The sequence below is a fragment of the Oncorhynchus tshawytscha genome, unplaced genomic scaffold (genome assembly GCF_018296145.1).
Source record: "Oncorhynchus tshawytscha isolate Ot180627B unplaced genomic scaffold, Otsh_v2.0 Un_contig_9939_pilon_pilon, whole genome shotgun sequence".
NCBI classification, from domain to species: Eukaryota; Metazoa; Chordata; class Actinopteri; order Salmoniformes; family Salmonidae; genus Oncorhynchus; species Oncorhynchus tshawytscha.
The window spans coordinates 4450-27500 of NW_024607871.1; the positions used below are offsets into that span (position 1 = coordinate 4450).

The 23051-nt window shown below is 43.1% G+C and overlaps 1 pseudogene; it reads left to right on the forward strand.

Moving 5' to 3' along the window:
* The first annotated feature begins 374 nt into the window (after positions 1–374).
* Positions 375–23051, forward strand: part of LOC121842894 — a 32974-nt pseudogene continuing 10297 nt past the window's right edge.

Below are 23051 nucleotides of genomic sequence, written 5' to 3' on the forward strand. Positions count from 1 at the left end.
CCCTTTTCTCGTGGCAACAGGTCACAAATCTTGCTGCTGTGATGGCACACTGTGGTATTTCACCCAGTAGATATGGGAGTTTATCAAAGTTGGATTTGTTTTCTAATTCTTTGTGGATCTGTGTGATCTGAGGGAAATATGTCTCTCTCTAATATGGTCGTACATTGGGCAGGAGGTTAGGAAGTGCAGCTCAGTTTCCACCTCATTTTGTGGGCAGTGAGCACATAGCCTGTCTTCTCTTGAGAGCCAGGTCTGCCTACGGCGGCCTTTCTCAATAGCAAGGCTATGCTCACTGAGTCTGTACATAGTCAAAGCTTTCTTTAATTTTGGGTCAGTCACAGTGGTCAGGTATTCTGAATTCTCCTCCCTTCCTCCCTGTCAGACTGGTCCTGTCGTCGGTGTCTGACTACTTTGCGGCCATGTTCACCAGTGATGTCCGAGAGGCCAAACAGGAAGAGGTTAAGATGGAGGGGGTGGACCCTGATGCATTGTGGGTGCTGGTACAATACGCTTACACAGGTACACACAATTACACACCACCCCTGTGTAGGGCTCAGGCCAAAAGAAGTGTACTATTTCTGTCACACACACTCACCGGACAGTTTATTAGGTACACTGTCCCATTCACCATAATGGATGGCTCCTACAGACAGGCATCAAGACATTCAGTTACTGTTCCATCGGACAGTTTATTAGGTACACCGTCCCATTCACCATAATGGATGGCTCCTACAGACAGGCATCAAGACATTCAGTTACTGTTCCATCGGACAGTTTTAGGTACACCGCAAGTCTTTTTAAATCTTGAATACACTACAAGTTTACATTTAAATTCTTAGCAAGAAAAGTAATCAAATGATGTGTGTCTCTCTCTCTGTGTCTCTCTCTCTGTGTCTCTCTCTCTGTGTCTCTCTCTCTGTGTCTCTCTCTCTGTGTCTCTCTCTCTGTGTCTCTCTCTCTGTGTCTCTCTCTCTGTGTCTCTCTCTCTGTGTCTCTCTCTCTGTGTCTCTCTCTCTGTGCCTCTCCAGGTCGTGTGGAGTTGAGAGAGGACACTATAGAGTGTATATTGTCAGTATCATGTCTCCTCCAGCTCCAGTCAGTGGTCCAGGCCTGCTGTAACTTCCTCATCAAACAGCTCCACCCGTCTAACTGTCTGGGGATACGCAGCTACGCAGACACACAGAGCTGTACACACCTTCACCACACTGCCCACAGCTACACCATGGTAGGTACACACTGCCCACAGCTACACCATGGTAGGTACACACTGCCCACAGCTACACCATGGTAGGTACACACTGCCCACAGCTACACCATGGTAGGTACACACTGCCCACAGCTACACCATGGTAGGTACACACTGCCCACAGCTACACCATGGTAGGTACACAGCTACACCATGGTAGGTACACACTGCCCACAGCTACACCATGGTAGGTACACAGCTACACCATGGTAGGTACACACTGCCCACAGCTACACCATGGTAGGTACACACTCCCACAGACACACAGAGCTGTACACACCTCCTCCACACTGCCGTTCTTATTTCCCCTTCCTCCTGCGTGTTTTCTGTTCACTTACACACACACACACACACACACACACACACACGGTCTCCCCATTATCATCACCACTACTGTTTCCATGGAGGGTTGCTATGGTGACTGGAAAAGCTGCTCTATTCCTCTCCTCTCCTCCATCTCTCCTCTCTCTCCTCCATATCTCTCCTCTCCTCTCCTGATCCTCTCCTCTCCTCATCCTCTCCTCTCCTGATCCTCTCCTCTCCCTCTCCTCTCTTCCTACTCTCTCTCCTCCCACTCTCTCTCTCCTCCCACTCTCTCTCTCCTCCCACTCTCTCTCTCCTCCATCTCCTACCTCCCTCTCTCCCTCCTCTTTCTCCTCTCTCTCCTCCCACTCTCTCTCTCCTCTCTCTCCTCCATCTCCTACCTCCCTCTCTCCCTCCTCTTTCTCCTCTCTCTCCTCCCTCTCTCAGGAGAAGTTTGTGGAGGTGGTTAAAGGTCAGGAGTTTCTCCTCCTCCCGCTAGAAGAGATGGACAGATTGTTGTCCTCCGACGATATGAATGTTCCAGACGAGGAAACCGTGGTTACAGCATTGCTAAGCTGGGTCCGCCATGACGTTTCCACCCGGCAACCACACCTGCCCTCGCTCCTCGCTCACATACGACTGCCTTTACTGCAAGCACAGGTCTGTCTCTCTCTGTCTCTCTCTGACTCTCAACCACACCTGCCCTCACTCCTCGCTCTCTCTCTCTGTCTCTCTCTGACTCTCAACCACACCTGCCCTTCGCTCACATACGACTGTCTCTCTCTCTCTCTCTCTCTCTCTCTGTCTCTCTCTGACTCTCAACCACACCTGCCCTCACTCCTCGCTCTCTCTCTCTGTCTCTCTCTGACTCTCAACCACACCTGCCCTTCGCTCACATACGACTCTCTCTCTCTCTCTCTCTCTCTCTCTCTCTCTCTCTCTCTCTGTCTCTCTCTGACTCTCAACCACACCTGCCCTCACTCCTCGCTCTCTCTCTCTGTCTCTCTCTGTCCCTCTCTGACTCTCAACCACACCTGCCCTCGCTCCTCGCTCACATACGACTGTCTCTCTCTCTCTGTCTCTCAACCACACCTGCCCTCGCTCCTCGCTCACATACGACTGTCTCTCTCTCTCTGTCTCTCTCTGACTCTCAACCACACCTGCCCTCGCTCCTCGCTCACATACGACTGTCTCTCTCTCTCTGTCTCTCTCTGACTCTCAACCACACCTGCCCTCGCTCCTCGCTCACATACGACTGTCTCTCTCTCTCTGTCTCTCTCTGACTCTCAACCACACCTGCCCTCGCTCCTCGCTCACATACGACTGTCTCTCTCTCTCTGTCTCTCTCTGACTCTCAACCACACCTGCCCTCGCTCCTCGCTCACATACGACTGTCTCTCTCTCTCTGTCTCTCTCTGACTCTCAACCACACCTGCCCTCGCTCCTCGCTCACATACGACTGTCTCTCTCTCTCTGTCTCTCTCTGACTCTCAACCACACCTGCCCTCGCTCCTCGCTCACATACGACTGTCTCTCTCTCTGTCTCTCTGACTCTCAACCACACCTTCCCTCACTCCTCGCTCACATACGACTGCCTTTACTGCGAGCACAGGTCTCTCTCTCTGTCTCTCTCTTTTATCTCCCCCATTCTCAAACCTCACATCATCACAACACATCAATAAATTACTCAATCAATAATACAATCATCCAACCAGTCAATCAACCATCTACCCAGACAACCTGACAAACAGCTAGTAAAACAGCTAGTCAATAATTGGTTAATTAACTGGTGAAAAGCCCTTTAAATCACTAAAGGTCAGATCACCCTCCCTGCCCCTCCAGTTGGTTCAGTCTATGGAGCATAAATCAGTTGGAGCATACCAAACACATTTACAGGGGAGGGAGATAAAAGCCAAGATGAAGTGGTGAGAGCTGGAGTGGAAGAGAGGAGACAGTAGTTTAACAGAGAGGGAGAGGGGAAGAGAGGAGACAGTAGTTTAGCAGAGAGGGAGAGGGGAAGAGAGGAGACAGTAGTTTAGCAGAGAGGGAGAGGGGAAGAGAGGAGACAGTAGTTTAGCAGAGAGGGAGAGTGGAAGAGAGGAGACAGTAGTTTAGCAGAGAGGGAGAGGGGAAGAGAGGAGACAGTAGTTTAGCAGAGAGGGAGAGGGGAAGAGAGGAGACAGTAGTTTAGCAGAGAGGGAGAGGGGAAGAGAGGAGACAGTAGTTTAGCAGAGAGGGAGGGGAAGAGAGGAGACAGTAGTTTAGCAGAGAGGGAGAGGGGAAGAGAGGAGACAGTAGTTTAGCAGAGAGGGAGACAAGTGACGAGTGCCCCGACTCCCCCACCTGACTCTCTCTCTCCCTCTGTCTCTCCCTCTCTGTCTCTCTGTCTCTCCCTCTCTCCCTCTCTCTCCCTCTCTGTCCCTCTCTGTCCCTCTCTGTCCCTCTCTGTCCCTCTCTGTCTGTCTGTCTGTCTGTCTGTCTGTCTGTCTGTCTGTCTGTCTGTCTGTCTGTCTGTCTGTCTGTCTGTCTGTCTGTCTGTCTGTCTGTCTGTCTGTCTGTCTGTCTGTCTGTCTGTCTGTCTGTCTGTCTGTCTGTCTGTCTGTCTGTCTGTCTGTCTGTCTGTCTGTCTGTCTGTCTGTCTGTCTGTCTGTCTGTCTGTCTGTCTGTCTGTCTGTCTGTCTGTCTGTCTGTCTGTCTGTCTGTCTGTCTGTCTGTCTGTCTGTCTGTCTGTCTGTCTGTCTGTCTGTCTGTCTGTCTGTCTGTCTGTCTGTCTGTCTGTCTGTCTGTCTGTCTGTCTGTCTGTCTGTCTGTCTGTCTGTCTGTCTGTCTGTCTGTCTGTCTGTCTGTCTGTCTGTCTGTCTGTCTGTCTGTCTGTCTGTCTGTCTGTCTGTCTGTCTGTCTGTCTGTCTGTCTGTCTGTCTGTCTGTCTGTCTGTCTGTCTCGTCTGTCTGTCTGTCTGTCTGTCTGTCTGTCTGTCTGTCTGTCTGTCTGTCTGTCTGTCTGTCTGTCTGTCTGTCTGTCTGTCTGTCTGTCTGTCTGTCTGTCTGTCTGTCTGTCTGTCTGTCTGTCTGTCTGTCTGTCTGTCTGTCTGTCTGTCTGTCTGTCTGTCTGTCTGTCTGTCTGTCTGTCTGTCTGTCTGTCTGTCTGTCTGTCTGTCTGTCTGTCTGTCTGTCTGTCTGTCTGTCTGTCTGTCTGTCTGTCTGTCTGTCTGTCTGTCTGTCTGTCTGTCTGTCTGTCTGTCTGTCTGTCTGTCTGTCTGTCTGTCTGTCTGTCTGTCTGTCTGTCTGTCTGTCTGTCTGTCTGTCTGTCTGTCTGTCTGTCTGTCTGTCTGTCTGTCTGTCTGTCTGTCTGTCTGTCTGTCTGTCTGTCTGTCTGTCTGTCTGTCTGTCTGTCTGTCTGTCTGTCTGTCTGTCTGTCTGTCTGTCTGTCTGTCTGTCTGTCTGTCTGTCTGTCTGTCTGTCTGTCTGTCTGTCTGTCTGTCTGTCTGTCTGTCTGTCTGTCTGTCTGTCTGTCTGTCTGTCTGTCTGTCTGTCTGTCTGTCTGTCTGTCTGTCTGTCTGTCTGTCTCACACCTTTCCCTGTACCAGGGTTCATTCTGTAGTCAACACACAGGGGAGAGAGGGGGGGAAGAGGGAGGTAAACGAGGAGGGTTGAATTGTTGCTTCAGACCTGTTCTCCGTGATTGATTTATATAGAACACTACACAGCAACACACACACACACACATATATATATATATACACACACACACACACGTCTATGAATTATCAGATTAGTGAGACAACACATACTTGCTGTTAATTTGCTTTTCTCTCTCGTGTGTGTGTGTGTGTGTGTGTGTGTGTGTGTGTGTGTGTGTAGTTTCTAGCAGACCTGGAGTGTAACCCTCTGCTCCGAGACAGTGTGGAGAGTCAAAGGCTTTTAATGGAAGGTAGGACACACAGGCCTTGTCCTAAATCTCTCTTCTTTACTGCTGAAGGTAGGTCATACTGCCAGGCCTTGTCCTAAATCTGTCTTCCCTACTGCTGAAGGTAGGTCATACTGCCAGGCCTTGTCCTAAATCTGTCTTCCCTACTGCTGAAGGTAGGTCATACTGCCAGGCCTTGTCCTAAATCTGTCTTCCCTACTGCTGAAGGTAGGTCATACTGCCAGGCCTTGTCCCAAATCTGTCTCCAAGGGGCAGTACATCTCTACACCTCCAGGGGGCAGTACATCTCAACACCTCCAGGGGGCAGTACATCTCAACACCTCCAGGGGGCAGTACATCTCAACACCTCCAGGGGGCAGTACATCTCAACACCTCCAGGGGGCAGTACATCTCAACACCTCCAGGGGGCAGTACATCTCTACACCTCCAGGGGGCAGTACATCTCAACACCTCCAGGGGGCAGTACATCTCAACACCTCCAGGGGGCAGTACATCTCTACACCTCCAGGGGCAGTACATCTCTACACCTCCAGGGGGCAGTACATCTCTACACCTCCAGGGGGCAGTACATCTCTTTTTACCTGTTCAGACAACACCTCCAGGGGGCAGTACATCTCAACACCTCCAGGGGGCAGTACATCTCTTTTTACCTGTTCAGACAACACCTCCAGGGGGCAGTACATCTCAACACCTCCAGGGGGCAGTACATCTCAACACCTCCAGGGGGCAGTACATCTCAACACCTCCAGGGGGCAGTACATCTCAACACCTCCAGGGGGCAGTACATCTCAACACCTCCAGGGGCAGTACATCTCTTTTTACCTGTTCAGACAACACCTCCAGGGGGCAGTACATCTCAACACCTCCAGGGGGCAGTACATCTCTTTTTACCTGTTCAGACAACACCTCCAGGGGGCAGTACATCTCAACACCTCCAGGGGGCAGTACATCTCTTTTTACCTGTTCAGACAACACCTCCAGGGGGCAGTACATCTCAACACCTCCAGGGGGCAGTACATCTCTTTTTACCTGTTCAGACAACACCTCCAGGGGGCAGTACATCTCAACACCTCCAGGGGCAGTACATCTCAACACCTCCAGGGGGCAGTACATCTCAACACCCCCAGGGGGCAGTACATCTCAACACCTCCAGGGGGCAGTACATCTCAACACCTCCAGGGGGCAGTACATTTCAACACCTGTTGACTCTACAAGGTGTTGAAAGGGTTCCACAGGGATGCTGGTCCATGTTGACTCTCCAAGGTGTTGAAAGCATTCCACAGGGATGCTGGTCCATGTTGACTCTCCAAGGTGTTGAAAGCGTTCCACAGGGATGCTGGTCCATGTTGACTCTCCAAGGTGTTGGCGTTCCACAGGGATGCTGGTCCATGTTGACTCTACAAGGTGTTGAAAGCCTTCCACAGGGATGCTGGTCCATGTTGACTCTCCAAGGTGTTGAAAGCGTTCCACAGGGATGCTGTCCATGTTGACTCTACAAGGTGTTGAAAGTGTTCCACAGGGATGCTGGTCCATGTTGACTCTCCAAGGTGTTGAAAGCGTTCCACAGGGATGCTGGCCCATGTTGACTCTACAAGGTGTTGAAAGCGTTTCACAGGGATGCTGGCCCATGTTGACTCTACAAGGTGTTGAAAGCCTTCCCCAGGGATGCTGGTCCATGTTGACTCTACAAGGTGTTGAAAGCGTTCCACAGGGATGCTGGTCCATGTTGACTCTACAAGGTGTTGAAAGCCTTCCCCAGGGATGCTGGTCCATGTTGACTCTACAAGGTGTTGAAAGCCTTCCACAGGGATGCTGGTCCATGTTGACTCTACAAGGTGTTGAAAGGGTTCCACAGGGATGCTGGTCCATGTTGACTCTCCAAGGTGTTGAAAGCATTCCACAGGGATGCTGGTCCATGTTGACTCTCCAAGGTGTTGAAAGCGTTCCACAGGGATGCTGGCCCATGTTGACTCCAACGCTTCCCACAAGTTGTGTCAAGTTGGCTGGATGTCCTTTGGGTGGTGGACCATTCTTGATACAGAGGGGAAACTGTTGAGCTTTAAAAACCCAGAAACTGTACTTCAATCTGTTGATGCCATACAAATAAAGGTGTTCGTGTATTGATGAGTGTATTGATGAGTGTATTGATGAGTGTATTGATGAGTGTATTGATGAGTGTATTGATGAGTGTATTGATGAGTGTATTGATGAGTGTATTGATGAGTGTAATGATGAGTGTAATGATGAGTGTAATGATGAGTGTATTGATGAGTGTATTGATGAGTGTATTGATGAGTGTATTGATGAGTGTATTGATGAGTGTAATGATGAGTGTAATGATGAGTGTATTGATGAGTGTATTGATGAGTGTATTGATGAGTGTATTGATGAGTGTATTGATGAGTGTATTGATGAGTGTATTGATGAGTGTATTGATGAGTGTATTGATGAGTGTATTGATGAGTGTATTGATGAGTGTATTGATGAGTGTATTGATGAGTGTAATGATGAGTGTATTGATGAGTGTATTGATGAGTGTATTGATGAGTGTAATGATGAGTGTATTGATGAGTGTATTGATGAGTGTATTGATGAGTGTATTGATGAGTGTATTGATGAGTGTATTGATGAGTGTATTGATGAGTGTATTGATGAGTGTATTGATGAGTGTATTGATGAGTGTATTGATGAGTGTATTGATGAGTGTATTGATGAGTGTATTGATGAGTGTATTGATGAGTGTATTGATGAGTGTATTGATGAGTGTATTGATGAGTGTATTGATGAGTGTAATGATGAGTGTATTGATGAGTGTATTGATGAGTGCATTGATGAGTGCATTGATGAGTGCATTGATGAGTGTATTGATGAGTGTATTGATGAGTGTATTGATGAGTGTATTGATGAGTGTATTGATGAGTGTAATGATGAGTGTATGATGATGAGTGTATTGATGAGTGTATTGATGAGTGTATTGATGAGTGTGATGAGTGTATTGATGAGTGTATTGATGAGTGTATTGATGAGTGTATTGATGAGTGTATTGATGAGTGTATTGATGAGTGTATTGATGAGTGTATTGATGAGTGTATTGATGAGTGTATTGATGAGTGTATTGATGAGTGTGTGAATTGATGAGTGTATTGATGAGTGTATGATGAGTGTATTGATGAGTGTATTGATGAGTGTATTGATGAGTGTATTGATGAGTGTATTGATGAGTGTATTGATGAGTGTATTGATGAGTGTAATGATGATGTATTGATGAGTGTATTGATGAGTGTAATGATGAGTGTAATGATGAGTGTAATGATGAGTGTAATGATGAGTGTATTGATGAGTGTATTGATGAGTGTAATGATGAGTGTAATGATGAGTGTATTGATGAGTGTATTGATGAGTGTATTGATGAGTGTATTGATGAGTGTATTGATGAGTGTATTGATGAGTGTATTGATGAGTGTATTGATGAGTGTAATGATGAGTGTAATGATGAGTGTATTGATGAGTGTATTGATGAGTGTATTGATGAGTGTATTGATGAGTGTATTGATGAGTGTATTGATGAGTGTATTGATGAGTGTATTGATGAGTGTATTGATGAGTGTATTGATGAGTGTATTGATGAGTGTATTGATGAGTGTATTGATGAGTGTATTGATGAGTGTATTGATGAGTGTATTGATGAGTGTATTGATGAGTGTAATGATGAGTGTATTGATTGATGTATGATGAGTGTATTGATGAGTGTAATGATGAGTGTAATGATGAGTGTAATGATGAGTGTAATGATGAGTGTATTGATGAGTGTATTGATGAGTGTAATGATGAGTGTATTGATGAGTGTATTGATGAGTGTATTGATGAGTGTAATGATGAGTGTAATGATGAGTGTAATGATGAGTGTATTGATGAGTGTATTGATGAGTGTAATGATGAGTGTAATGATGAGTGTATTGATGAGTGTATTGATTGATGTATAGATGAGTGTATTGATTGATGTATAGATGAATGTATTGATTGATGTGTAGGTGAATGTATTGATTGACGTATAGATGAATGTATTGATTGACTTGTAGATGAATGTATTGATTGATGTGTAGGTGAATGTATTGATTCGTATAGATGAGTGTATTGATTGACGTATAGATGAATGTATTGAGACGTATTGATGAGTGTATCGATTGATGTATTGATTCGTATAGAAGAATGTATTGATTCAGGTATAGATGAATGTATAGATGAATATATTGATTGACTTATAGATGAATGTGTAGATTCAGGTATAGATGAATGTATAGATGAGTGTTTTGATTGACGTATAGATAAATGTATTGATTGTATTGTTCAGGTATGAAGTACCATCTCCTGCCTCATCGGCGCCCCCCTGCTGCAGAGCCCCAGAACCAGACCTCGTAAATCTACTGTAGGAGCCATGTTCGCTGTTGGGGGTATGGACGCTACCAAAGGTTAGCCCTGATGTTCACTGTAGGGGGTACGGACGCTACCAAAGGTTAGCCTCTGATGTTCTGTGTGTGTGTGTGTGTATCAGGAGCCACCAGTATAGAGCAGTACTGCCTGCGTCGGGATGCGTGGAGCCAGGTAAACAAATCAACCTTATATTAAATTATAAAATATTATATTTTATATTATATATATATTCAACACATTTCCCCCCCAACAAATGAAACCTTATATTTATATTATATATTATTATATATTTAAACCTTATATTATATATTATTATATATTTAACCCTTATATATTATTATATATTTAAACCTTATATTTAACCCTTATATTATATATTATTATATATTTAACCCTTATATATTATTATATATTTAAACCTTATATTTAACCCTTATATTATATATTATTATATATTTAACCCTTATATTATATGTTATTATATATTTAAATCTTATATTATTATATATTTAAACCTTATATTATATATTATTATATATTTAAACCTTTTATATTATATATTATTATATATTTAAACCTTATATTTATATTATTATATATTTAAACCTTATATTATATATTATTATATATTTAAATTATATTATTATATATTTAAACCTTATATTATATATCATTATATATTTAAACCTTATATTATATATTATTATATATTTAAACCTTATATTATATATTATTATATATTTAAACCTTATATATTATTATATATTTAAACCTTATATTATATATCATTATATATTTAAACCCTTATATTTAAATTATATTATTATATATTTAAACCTTATATTATTATATATTTAAACCTTATATTTATATTATTATATATTTAAACCTTATATATTATTATATATTTAAACCTTATATTTATATTATTATATATTTAAACCTTATATATTATTATATATTTAAACCTTATTTATATTATATATTATTATATATTTAAACCGTATATTATATATTATTATACATTTAAACCTTATATTATTATATATTTAAACCGTATATATATATTATTATACATTTAAACCTTATATTTATATTATATATTTAAACCTTATTATATATTATTATATATTTAAACCTTATTATATATTATTATATATTTAAACCTTATATTATATATTATTATATATTTAAACCTTATGTTATATTATATATTTAAACCTTATGTTATATTATATATTATTATATATTTAAACCTTATATTTATATTACATTATAAATTATTATATATTTAAACCTTATATTATATTAAACACATTTCCCCCCCAACAAATGAAACCTTATATTATATATTATTATATATTTAAACCTTATATTATATATTATTATATATTTAAACCTTATATTATGTATTATTATATATTTGAACCAAAACTAGAAGGTGAGATTAAAGACTCAAAGCTTTCCAGGTGGCGGTGTTGAGCGGGCGCAGACTCCAGTTCGGGGTGTGTGTGTTGGATCGACGTCTCTACGTGGTCGGGGGTCGGGACGGACTGAAGACCCTCAACACGGTGGAGTGTTACGACCCGGACGGTGGCAGCTGGAGCGTCATGACGCCCATGTCCACACACAGACACGGGCTGGGTGAGAACAGACAATACGGGTTGTCTGGTACATACTGTAATATCTATAGGTGATACTGTAATATCTATAGGTGATAGTAATATCTATAGGTGATACTGTAATATCTATAGGTGTTAATATATACTGTAATATCTATAGGTGATACTGTAATATCTATAGGTGATACTGTAATATCTATAGGTGATAATATATATACTGTAATATCTATAGGTGATAGTGTAATATCTATAGGTGTTAATATATACTGTAATATCTATAGGTGTTAATATATACTGTAATATCTATAGGTGTTAATACATACTGTAATATCTATAGGTGTTAATATATACTGTAATATCTATAGTTAATATATACTGTCATATCTATAGGTGTTAATATATACTGTCATATCTATAGGTGTTAATATATACTGTCATATCTATAGGTGTTAATATATACTGTAATATCTATAGGTGTGAATATGTAATATCTATAGGTGCTAATATATACTGGAATAATATATACTGTAATCTCTGTGTTAATATATACTGTAATAATATATACTGTAATATCTATAGGTGTTAATATATACTGTAGTATCTATAGGTGTTATTACAGTATATATTATCTATAGGTGTTAAATATACTGTAATATCTATAGGTGTTAATATATACTGTAATAATATATACTGTAATATCTATAGGTGTTAATATATACTGTAATATCTATAGGTGTTAATACATACTGTAATATCTATAGGTGATAAATATATACTGTAATATCTATAGGTGATAGTGTAATATCTATAGGTGTTAATATATACTGTAATATCTATAGGTGTTAATACATACTGTAATATCTATAGGTGTTAATATATACTGTCATATCTATAGGAGTTAATATATACTGTCATATCTATAGGTGTTAATACATACTGTCATATCTATAGGTGTTAATACATACTGTCATATCTATAGGTGTTAATATATACTGTAATATATATAGGTGTTAATATATACTGTGATATCTATAGGTGTGAATATGTACTGTAATAATATATACTGTAATATTTATAGGTAGGTTAATATATACTGTAATATCTATAGGTGTGAATATGTAATGTCTATAGGTGTTAATATATACTGTAATATTTATAGGTGTTAATATATACTGTAATATGTATAGGTGTTAATATATACTGTAGTATCCTAGGTGTTAATATATACTGTAATATCTATAGGTGATAATATATACTGTATCCTAGGTGTTAATATATACTGTAATATGTATAGGTGTTAATATATACTGTAGTATCCTAGGTGTTAATATATACTATAATATCTATAGGTGTTAATATATACTGTCATATCTATAGGTGTTAATATATACTGTAATATCTATAGGTGTTAATGTATACTGTAATATCTATAGGTGTGAATATGTAATATCTATAGGTGCTAATATATACTGAATAATATATACTGTAATCTCTGTTAATATATACTGTAATAATATATACTGTAATATCTATAGGTGTTAATATATACTGTAGTATCCTAGGTGTTATTACAGTATATATATCTATAGGTGTTAAATATACTGTAATAATATATACTGTAATATCTATAGGTGTTAATATATATACTGTAATATCTATATATACTGTAATATCTATAATATATACTGTAATATCTATAGGTGTTAATATATACTGTAATATCTATAGGTGTTAATATATACTGTAATATCTATAGGTGTTAATATATACTGTAATATCTATAGGTGTTAATATATACTGTAATATCTATAGGTGTTAATATATACTGTAATATCTATAGGTGGAATATGTAATATCTATATATATACTGTAATAATATAGGTGTTAATATATATACTGTAATATCTATAGGTGTTAATATATACTGTAATATCTATAGGTGTTATTACATACTGTAATATCTATAGGTGATAAAATATACTGTAATATCTATAGGTGACACTGTAATATCTATAGGTGATACTGTAATATCTATAGGTGTTAATACATACTGTCATATCTATAGGTGTTAATACATACTGTCATATCTATAGGTGTTAATACATACTGTAATATCTATAGGTGTTAATACATACTGTAATATCTATAGGTGTTAATATATACTGTGATATCTATAGGTGTGAATATGTACTGTAATAATATATACTGTAATATTTATAGGTGTTAATATATACTGTAATATCTATAGGTGTTAATATATACTGTAATATCTATAGGTGTGAATATGTAATGTGTTAATATATACTGTAATATTTATAGGTGTGAATATATACTGTAATATCTGTATATATCTATAGGTGTTAATATATACTGTAATATGTATAGGTGTTAATATATACTGTAGTATCCTAGGTGTTAATATGTAATATAATATCTATAGGTGTTAATACATACTGTCATATCTATAGGTGTTAATATATACTGTAATATCTATAGGTGTTAATGTATACTGTAATATCTATAGGTGTGAATATGTAATATCTATAGGTGCTAATATATACTGTAATAATATATACTGTAATCTCTATAGGTGTTAATATATACTGTAATATATATACTGTATAGGTGTTAATATATACTGTAGTATCTAGGTGTTAATATATATCTATAGGTGTTAAAATATACTGTAATATCTATAGGTGTTAATATATACTGTAATAATATATACTGTAATATCTATAGGTGTTAATACATACTGTAATATCTATAGGTGTTAATACATACTGTAATATCTATAGGTGTTAAAATATACTGTAATATCTATAGGTGTTAATAATACTGTATATCTATAGGTGTTAATATATACTGTAATATCTATAGGTGTTAATATATACTGTAATATCTATAGGTGTTAATATATACTGTAATATCTATAGGTGTTAATATATACTGTAATATCTATAGGTGTTAATATATACTGTAATATCTATAGGTGTTAATATATACTGTAATATCTATAGGTGTTAATACATACTGTAATATCTATAGGTGTTAATACATACTGTAATATCTAGGTGTTAATATATACTGTAATATCTATAGGTGTTAATATATACTGTAATATCTATAGGTGTGTTAATATCTATAGGTGTTAATATATACTGTAATATCTATAGGTGTTAATATATACTGTAATATCTATAGGTGTTAATATACTGTAATATCTGTAATATCTATAGGTGTTAATATATACTGTAATATCTATATATACTGTAATATCTATAGGTGTTAATATATACTGTAATATCTATAGGTGTTAATACATACTGTAATATCTATAGGTGATAATATATACTGTAATATCTATAGGTGTTAATATATACTGTAATATCTATAGGTGATACTGTAATATCTATAGGTGATACTGTAATATCTATAGGTGTTAATACATACTGTAATATCTATAGGTGATAATATATACTGTAATATCTATAGGTGATACTGTAATATCTATAGGTGTTAATATATACTGTAATATCTATAGGTGTTAATACATACTGTAATATCTATAGGTGTTAATATATACTGTAATATCTATAGGTGTTAATATATACTGTAATATCTATAGGTGTTAATATATACTGTAATATCTATAGGTGATACTGTAATATCTATAGGTGTTAATATATACTGTAATATCTATAGGTGTTAATATATACTGTAATATCTATAGGTGTTAATATATACTGTAATATCTATAGGTGTTAATACATACTGTCATATCTATAGGTGTTAATATATACTGTAATATCTATAGGTGTGAATATGTAATATCTATAGGTGCTAATATATACTGTATATATCTATAGGTGTTAATATATACTGTAATAATATATACTGTAATACTGTATATATCTATAGGTGTTAATATCTATATACTGTAATATCTATAGGTGTTATATATATACTGTAATATCTATAGGTGTTAATATATACTGTAATATCTATACGATATCTATAGGTGTTAATATATACTGTAATATCTATAGGTGTGAATATGTACTGTAATAATATATACTGTAATATTTATAGGTGTTAATATATACTGTAATATCTATAGGTGTGAATATGTAATATCTATAGGTGCTAATATATACTGTAATATCTATAGGTGTTAATACATACTGTCATATCTATAGGTGTTAATATATACGATATCTATAGGTGTTAATACATACTGTCATATCTATAGGTGTTAATACATACTGTAATATCTATAGGTGTTAATATATACTGTGATATCTATAGGTGTTAATATATACTGTAATATCTATAGGTGCTAATATATACTGTAATAATATATACTGTAATATCTATAGGTGTTAATATATATATGTAATATCTATAGGTGTTAATATATACTGTAGTATCCTAGGTGTTATTGTATATATATCTATAGTGTTAAAATATACTGTAATATCTATAGGTGTTAATATATACTGTAATAATATATACTGTAATATCTATAGGTGTTAATACATACTGTAATATCTATAGGTACGATATCTATAGGTGTTAATATATACTGTGATATCTATAGGTGTTAATACATACTGTAATATCTATAGGTGTTAATACATACTGTAATATCTATAGGTGTTAATACATACTGTAATATCTATAGGTGTTAATACATACTGTAATATCTATAGGTGTTAATACATACTGTAATATCTATAGGTGTTAATATATACTGTAATATCTATAGGTGTTAATACATACTGTAATATCTATAGGTGTTAATCATACTGTAATATCTATAGGTGTTAATACAGGTAATATCTATAGGTGTTAATACATACTGTAATATCTATAGTGTTAATATATACTGTAATATCTATAGGTGTTAATACATACATATCTATAGGTTAATATATCTGTGATATCTATAGGTGTTAATATATACTGTAATAATATATACTGTAATATCTATAGGTGTTAATACATACTGTAATATCTATAGGTGTTAATTATAATGTAATATCTATAGGTGTTAATGTATACTGTGATATCTATAGATGTTAATATATACTGTAATACAGGTGTTAATATATACTGTAATATCTATAGGTGTTAATATATACTGTAATATCTATAGGTGTTAATATATACTGTAATATCTATAGGTGTTAATATATACTGTAATAATATATACTGTAATATCTATAGGTGTTATATATACTGTAATATCTGTAGGTGTTAATATATACTGTAATATCTATAGGTCAATATATACTCTGATATCTATAGGTGTTAATATATACAGGATATCTATAGGTGTTAATGACTTTATCTGTAGGTGTCTGGATATCTATAGATCTATCTGGTAGGTGTTAATATATACTGTAATATCAGGGTTAATAGGTCTGGTGTTAATATATACTGTAATATCTGTAGGTGTTAATATATACTGTAATATCAGGGTAATATATACTGTAATATCTGTAGGTGTTACTTATACTGTAATATCTGTAGGTGGTAATATGACTTAATATCAGGTGTTAATACATACTGTAATATCTGTAGGTGTTAATATATACTGTAATATCTATAGGTGTGGTCTTGAGGGTCCAATGTATCAGTAGGAGGGCATGATTGGAGCTACCTCAGCACTGGTCTGGTCATATGACTTTACAGGTCTGGTCATATGACTTTACAGGTCTGGTCATATGACTTTACAGGTCAGGTCTGGTCATATGACTTTACAGGTCTGGTCATATGACTTTACAGGTCAGGTCTGGTCATATGACTTTACAGGTCAGGTCTGGTCATATGACTTTACAGGTCAGGTCTGGTCATATGACTTTACAGGTCAGGTCTGGTCATATGACTTTACAGGTCTGGTCATATGACTTTACAGGTCTGGTCATATGACTTTACAGGTCAGGTCTGGTCATATGACTTTACAGGTCAGGTCTGGTCATATGACTTTACAGGTCAGGTCATATGACTTTACAGGTCTGGTCTGGTCATATGACTTTACAGGTCTGGTCTGGTCATATGACTTTACAGGTCAGGTCTGTTCACATGACTTTAGAGGTCTGGTCATATGACTTTCTCTGTCTCTCTCTGGCTCTCCCTCTCTCTCTGTCTCTCTCTCTGGGGCTCTCTCTCTCTGTCTCTCTCTGGGGCTCTCTCTCTCTGTCTCTCTCTCTGGGTCTCTCTCTCTCTTTCTCTCTCTCTGGGCTCTCTGTCTTCTCTCTCTGTCTCTCTCTCTGTCTCTCCCCCTCTCTCCGTCTCTCTCCGTCTCTCTCCGTCTCTCTCCGTCTCTCTCCGTCTCTCTGTCTCTCTGCCCCTCTCTGTCTCTCTCCCCCTCTCTCTCTGATTCTCTCTCTGTCTCTCTCTCTGTCTCTCTCCGTCTCTCTCTGTCTCTCTCTCTGTCTCTCTCTGTCTCTCTCTGTCTCTCTCTGTCTCTCTGTCTCTCTCTGTCTCTCTCTGTCTCTCTCTGTCTCTCTCTGTCTCTCTCTCTATGTGTCTCTCTATGTGTTTCTCTCGCTATACACTGTGTGTGTGTGTGTTCCAGGTGGGATCCTCAGGCTCGTCAGTGGAGCTTCATCGCCAGCATGGCAACACCTCGATCTACTGTAGGAGTAGCTGTACTCAGCGGAAAGTAGGTACACACACACACACACCGTACTGTGGAGAGGGAGGGAAGGTAGGTTTCATACAGTATATATGAGGGCCTTAGAGCAGGTCATTCTATATGTCTACTGTTAGTATTCACTGGTGATGCTGCGGGAACAGGCTTTCTGTTAGTATTCACTGGTGATGCTGCGGGAACAGGCTTTTTGTTAGTATTCACTGGTGATGCTGCAGGAACAGGCTTTCTGTTAGTATTCACTGGTGATGCTGCGGGAACAGGCTTTTTGTTAGTATTCACTGGTGATGCTGCAGGAACAGGCTTTCTGTTAGTATTCACTGGTGATGCTGCAGGAACAGGCTTTCTGTTAGTATTCACTGGTGATGCTGCGGGAACAGGCTTTCTGTTAGTATTCACTGGTGATGCTGCGGGAACAGGCTTTCTGTTAGTATTCACTGGTGATGCTGAGGACTCGTGTGATGGAGCTCAGGACTCGTGTGATGGAGCTCAGGACTCGTGTGATGGAGCTCAGGACTCGTGTGATGGAGCTCAGGACTCGTGTGATGGAGCTCAGGACTCGTCTGACGGAGCTCAGGACTCGTCTGACGGAGCTCCAGGACTCGTCTGACGGAGCTCCAGGACTGTCTGACGGAGCTCCAGGACTTTCTGACGGAGCTCCAGGACTCGTCTGACGGAGCTCCAGGACTTTCTGACGGAGCTCCAGGACTCGTCTGAGGGAGAGACTTGTCTGACGGAGCTCCAGGACTCGTCTGAGGAGAGACTCGTCTGATGGAGCTCCAGGACTCGTCTGACGGAGCTCCAGGACTCGTCTGAGGGAGAGACTTGTCTGACGGAGCTCCAGGACTCGTCTGAGGGAGAGACTTCGTCTGACGGAGCTCCAGGACTCGTCTGATGGAGAGACTTGTCTGACGGAGCTCCAGGACTCGTCTGATGGAGCTCCAGGACTCGTCTGATGGAGCTCCAGGACTCGTCTGATGGAGCTCAGGACTCGTCTGAGGGAGAGACTCGTCTGACGGAGCTCCAGGACTCGTCTGATGGAGAGACTCGTCTGACGGAGCTCCAGGACTCGTCTGATGGAGAGACTCGTCTGACGGAGCTCCAGGACTCGTCTGATGGAGAGACTCGTCTGATGGAGCTCCAGGACTCGTCTGACTGAGCTCCAGGACTTGTCTGACGGAGCTCCAGGACTCGTCTGATGGAGAGACTTGTCTGATGGAGCTCCAGGACTCGTCCGTTCTGCCTCCCCTGTCCTCTGAACACACATCCGTCTGTCGCTAAAGGGTCTCCCAATCCATGTGTCTGTGACAGACCGAGGGAGGTTATTCCCCCAGACTGAGGGAGGGGTTATTCCCCCGCAGACCGAGAGGGGTCATTCCCCCAGACTGAGGGAGGGTCATTCCCCCAGACCGAGAGGGGTCATTCCCCCAGACCGGGAGGGGTCATTCCCCCAGACCGGGAGGGTCATTCCCCCCAGACCGGGAGGGCATTTCCCCCCAGACCGAGAGGGGTCATTTCCCCCAGACCGGGAGGGTCATTCCCCCAGACCGAGAGGGTCATTTCCCCCAGACCGAGAGGGTCATTCCCCCAGACCGAGAGGGGTCATTTCCCCCCAGACCGAGAGGGGTCATTTCCCCCAGACCGGAGGGTCATTCCCCCAGACCGAGAGGGGTCATTTCCCCCCAGACCGAGAGGGCATTCCCCCAGACCGAGAGGGGTCATTTCCCCCCCCGAGAGAGGGTCATTTCCCCCCGCAGACCGAGAGGGGTCATTTCCCCCCGCAGACCGAGAGGGTCATTTCCCCCGCAGGCCGAGAGGGGTCATTTCCCCCCGCAGGCCGAGAGGGTCATTTCCCCCGCAGGCCGAGAGGGGTCATTTCCCCCCGCAGACCGAGAGGGGTCATTTCCCCCGCAGACCGAGAGGGTCATTTCCCCCCGCAGGCCGAGAGGGGTCATTTCCCCCCGCAGGCCGAGAGGGGTCATTTCCCCCAGACCGAGAGGGTCATTTCCTCCCAGACCGAGAGGGTCATTTCCCCCCACCGAGAGGGTCATTTCCCCCCAGACCGAGAGGGGTCATTTCCCCCCCGCAGGCCGAGAGGGTCATTTTCCCGCAGGCCGAGAGGGGTCATTTCCCCCCCAGGCCGAGAGGGGTCATTTCCCCCGCAGACCGAGAGGGGTCATTCCCCCCAGACCGAGAGGGGTCATTTCCCCCAGACCGAGAGGGTCATTCCCCCGCAGACCGAGAGGGGTCATTTCCCCCCCCTCAGACCGAGAGGGGTCATTTCCCCCCCTCAGACCGAGAGGGTCATTTCCCCCGCAGACCGAGAGGGGTCATTTCCCCCGCAGACCGAGAGGGGTTATTCCCCCAGACCGAGAGGGGTTATTCCCCCCCCAGACCGAGAGGGGTTATTCCCCCAGACCGAGAGGGGTTATTCCCCCAGACCGAGAGGGTCATTTCCCCCCAGACCGAGAGGGTCATTTCCCCCCAGACCGAGAGGGGTCATTTCCCCCCAGACCGAGAGGGTCATTCCCCCCAGACCGAGAGGGGTCATTCCCCCCGCAGACCGAGAGGGGTCATTTCCCCCCGCAGACCGAGAGGGTCATTTCCCCCCCGCAGACCGAGAGGGTCATTTCCCCCCGCAGACCGAGAGGGTCATTTCCCCCCCGCAGACCGAGAGGGGTCATTTCCCCCCCCGCAGACCGAGAGGGGTCATTTCCCCCCGCAGACCGAGAGGGGTCATTTCCCCCGCAGACCGAGAGGGTCATTTCCCCCCGCAGACCGAGAGGGTCATTTCCCCCGCAGGCCGAGAGGGTCATTTCCCCCGCAGGCCGAGAGGGGTCATTTCCCCCCGCAGGCCGAGAGGGGTCATTTCCCCCGCAGGCCGAGAGGGGTCATTTCCCCCGCAGGCCGAGAGGGGTCATTTCCCCCGCAGGCCGAGAGGGGTCATTTCCCCCCCGCAGGCCGAGAGGGGGTCATTTCCCCCCGCAGGCCGAGAGGGGTCATTTCCCCCCCGCAGGCCGAGAGGGGTCATTTCCCCCCGCAGGCCGAGAGGGGTCATTTCCCCCGCAGGCCGAGAGGGTCATTTCCCCCGCAGGCCGAGAGGGTCATTTCCCCCCGCAGGCCGAGAGGGGTCATTTCCCCCCGCAGGCCGAGAGGGTCATTTCCCCCCGCAGGCCGAGGGGTCATTTCCCCCGCAGGCCGAGAGGGTCATTTCCCCCGCAGGCCGAGAGGGTCATTTCCCCCCCAGGCCGAGAGGGGTCATTTCCCCCCGCAGGCCGAGAGGGGTCATTTCCCCCCGCAGGCCGAGAGGGGGTCATTTCCCCCCGCAGGCCGAGAGGGGTCATTTCCCCCCCGCAGGCCGAGAGGGGTCATTTCCCCCCGCAGGCCGAGAGGGGTCATTTCCCCCGCAGGCCGAGAGGGGTCATTTCCCCCCCGCAGGCCGAGAGGGGTCATTTCCCCCGCAGGCCGAGAGAGGGGTCATTTCCCCCCGCAGGCCGAGAGGGTCATTTCCCCCCGCAGGCCGAGAGGGGTCATTTCCCCCGCAGGCCGAGAGGGGTCATTTCCCCCGCAGGCCGAGAGGGGTCATTTCCCCCCGCAGGCCGAGAGGGGTCATTTTCCCCCCGCAGGCCGAGAGGGGGTCATTTCCCCCGCAGGCCGAGAGGGGTCATTTCCCCCCGCAGGCCGAGAGGGTCATTTCCCCCGCAGGCCGAGGGGGTCATTTCCCCCCGCAGGCCGAGAGGGGTCATTTCCCCCCGCAGGCCGAGAGGGGTCATTTCCCCCGCAGGCCGAGAGGGGTCATTTCCCCCGCAGGCCGAGAGGGGGTCATTTCCCCCCCAGACCGAGAGGGTCATTTCCTCCCCCAGACCGAGAGGGGGTCATTTCCCCCCAGGCCGAGAGGGGTCATTTCCCCCCGCAGGCCGAGAGGGGGTCATTTCCCCCGCAGGCCGAGAGGGGTCATTTCCCCCCGCAGGCCGAGAGGGGTCATTTCCCCCCCGCAGGCCGAGAGGGGTCATTTCCCCCGCAGGCCGAGAGGGGTCATTTCCCCCGCAGGCCGAGAGGGGTCATTTCCCCCCCCGCAGGCCGAGAGGGTCATTTCCCCCCGCAGACCGAGAGGGGTCATTTTCCCCCCTCAGACCGAGAGGGTCATTTCCCCCTCAGACCGAGAGGGGTCATTTCCCCCCGCAGACCGAGAGGGGTCATTCCCCCCGCAGACCGAGAGGGGTTATTCCCCCCCAGACCGAGAGGGTCATTTCCCCCAGACCGAGAGGGGTCATTTCACCCCCAGACCGAGAGGGGTCATTTCCCCCCCAGACCGAGAGGGGTCATTCCCCCCCCAGACCGAGAGGGTCATTCCCCCGCAGACCGAGAGGGGTCATTCCCCCGCAGACCGAGAGGGGTCATTTCCCCCGCAGACCGAGAGGGGTCATTCCCCCGCAGACCGAGAGGGTCATTTCCCCCCCGCAGACCGAGAGGGGTCATTTCCCCCGCAGACCGAGAGGGGTCATTTCCCCCCGCAGACCGAGAGGGGTCATTTCCCCGCAGACCGAGAGGGGTCATTTCCCCCCGCAGGCCGAGAGGGGTCATTTCCCCCGCAGGCCGAGAGGGGTCATTCCCCCCAGACCGAGAGGGGTCATTCCCCGCAGACCGAGAGGGGTCATTCCCCCCGCAGACCGAGAGGGGTCATTTCCCCCCGCAGGCCGAGAGGGGTCATTTCCCCCGCAGGCCGAGAGGGGTCATTCCCCCCCCAGACCGAGAGGGTCATTTCCCCCAGACCGAGAGGGTCATTTCCCCCAGACCGAGAGGGGTCATTTCCCCCAGACCGAGAGGGGTCAATCCCCCAGACCGAGAGGGGTCATTTCCCCCG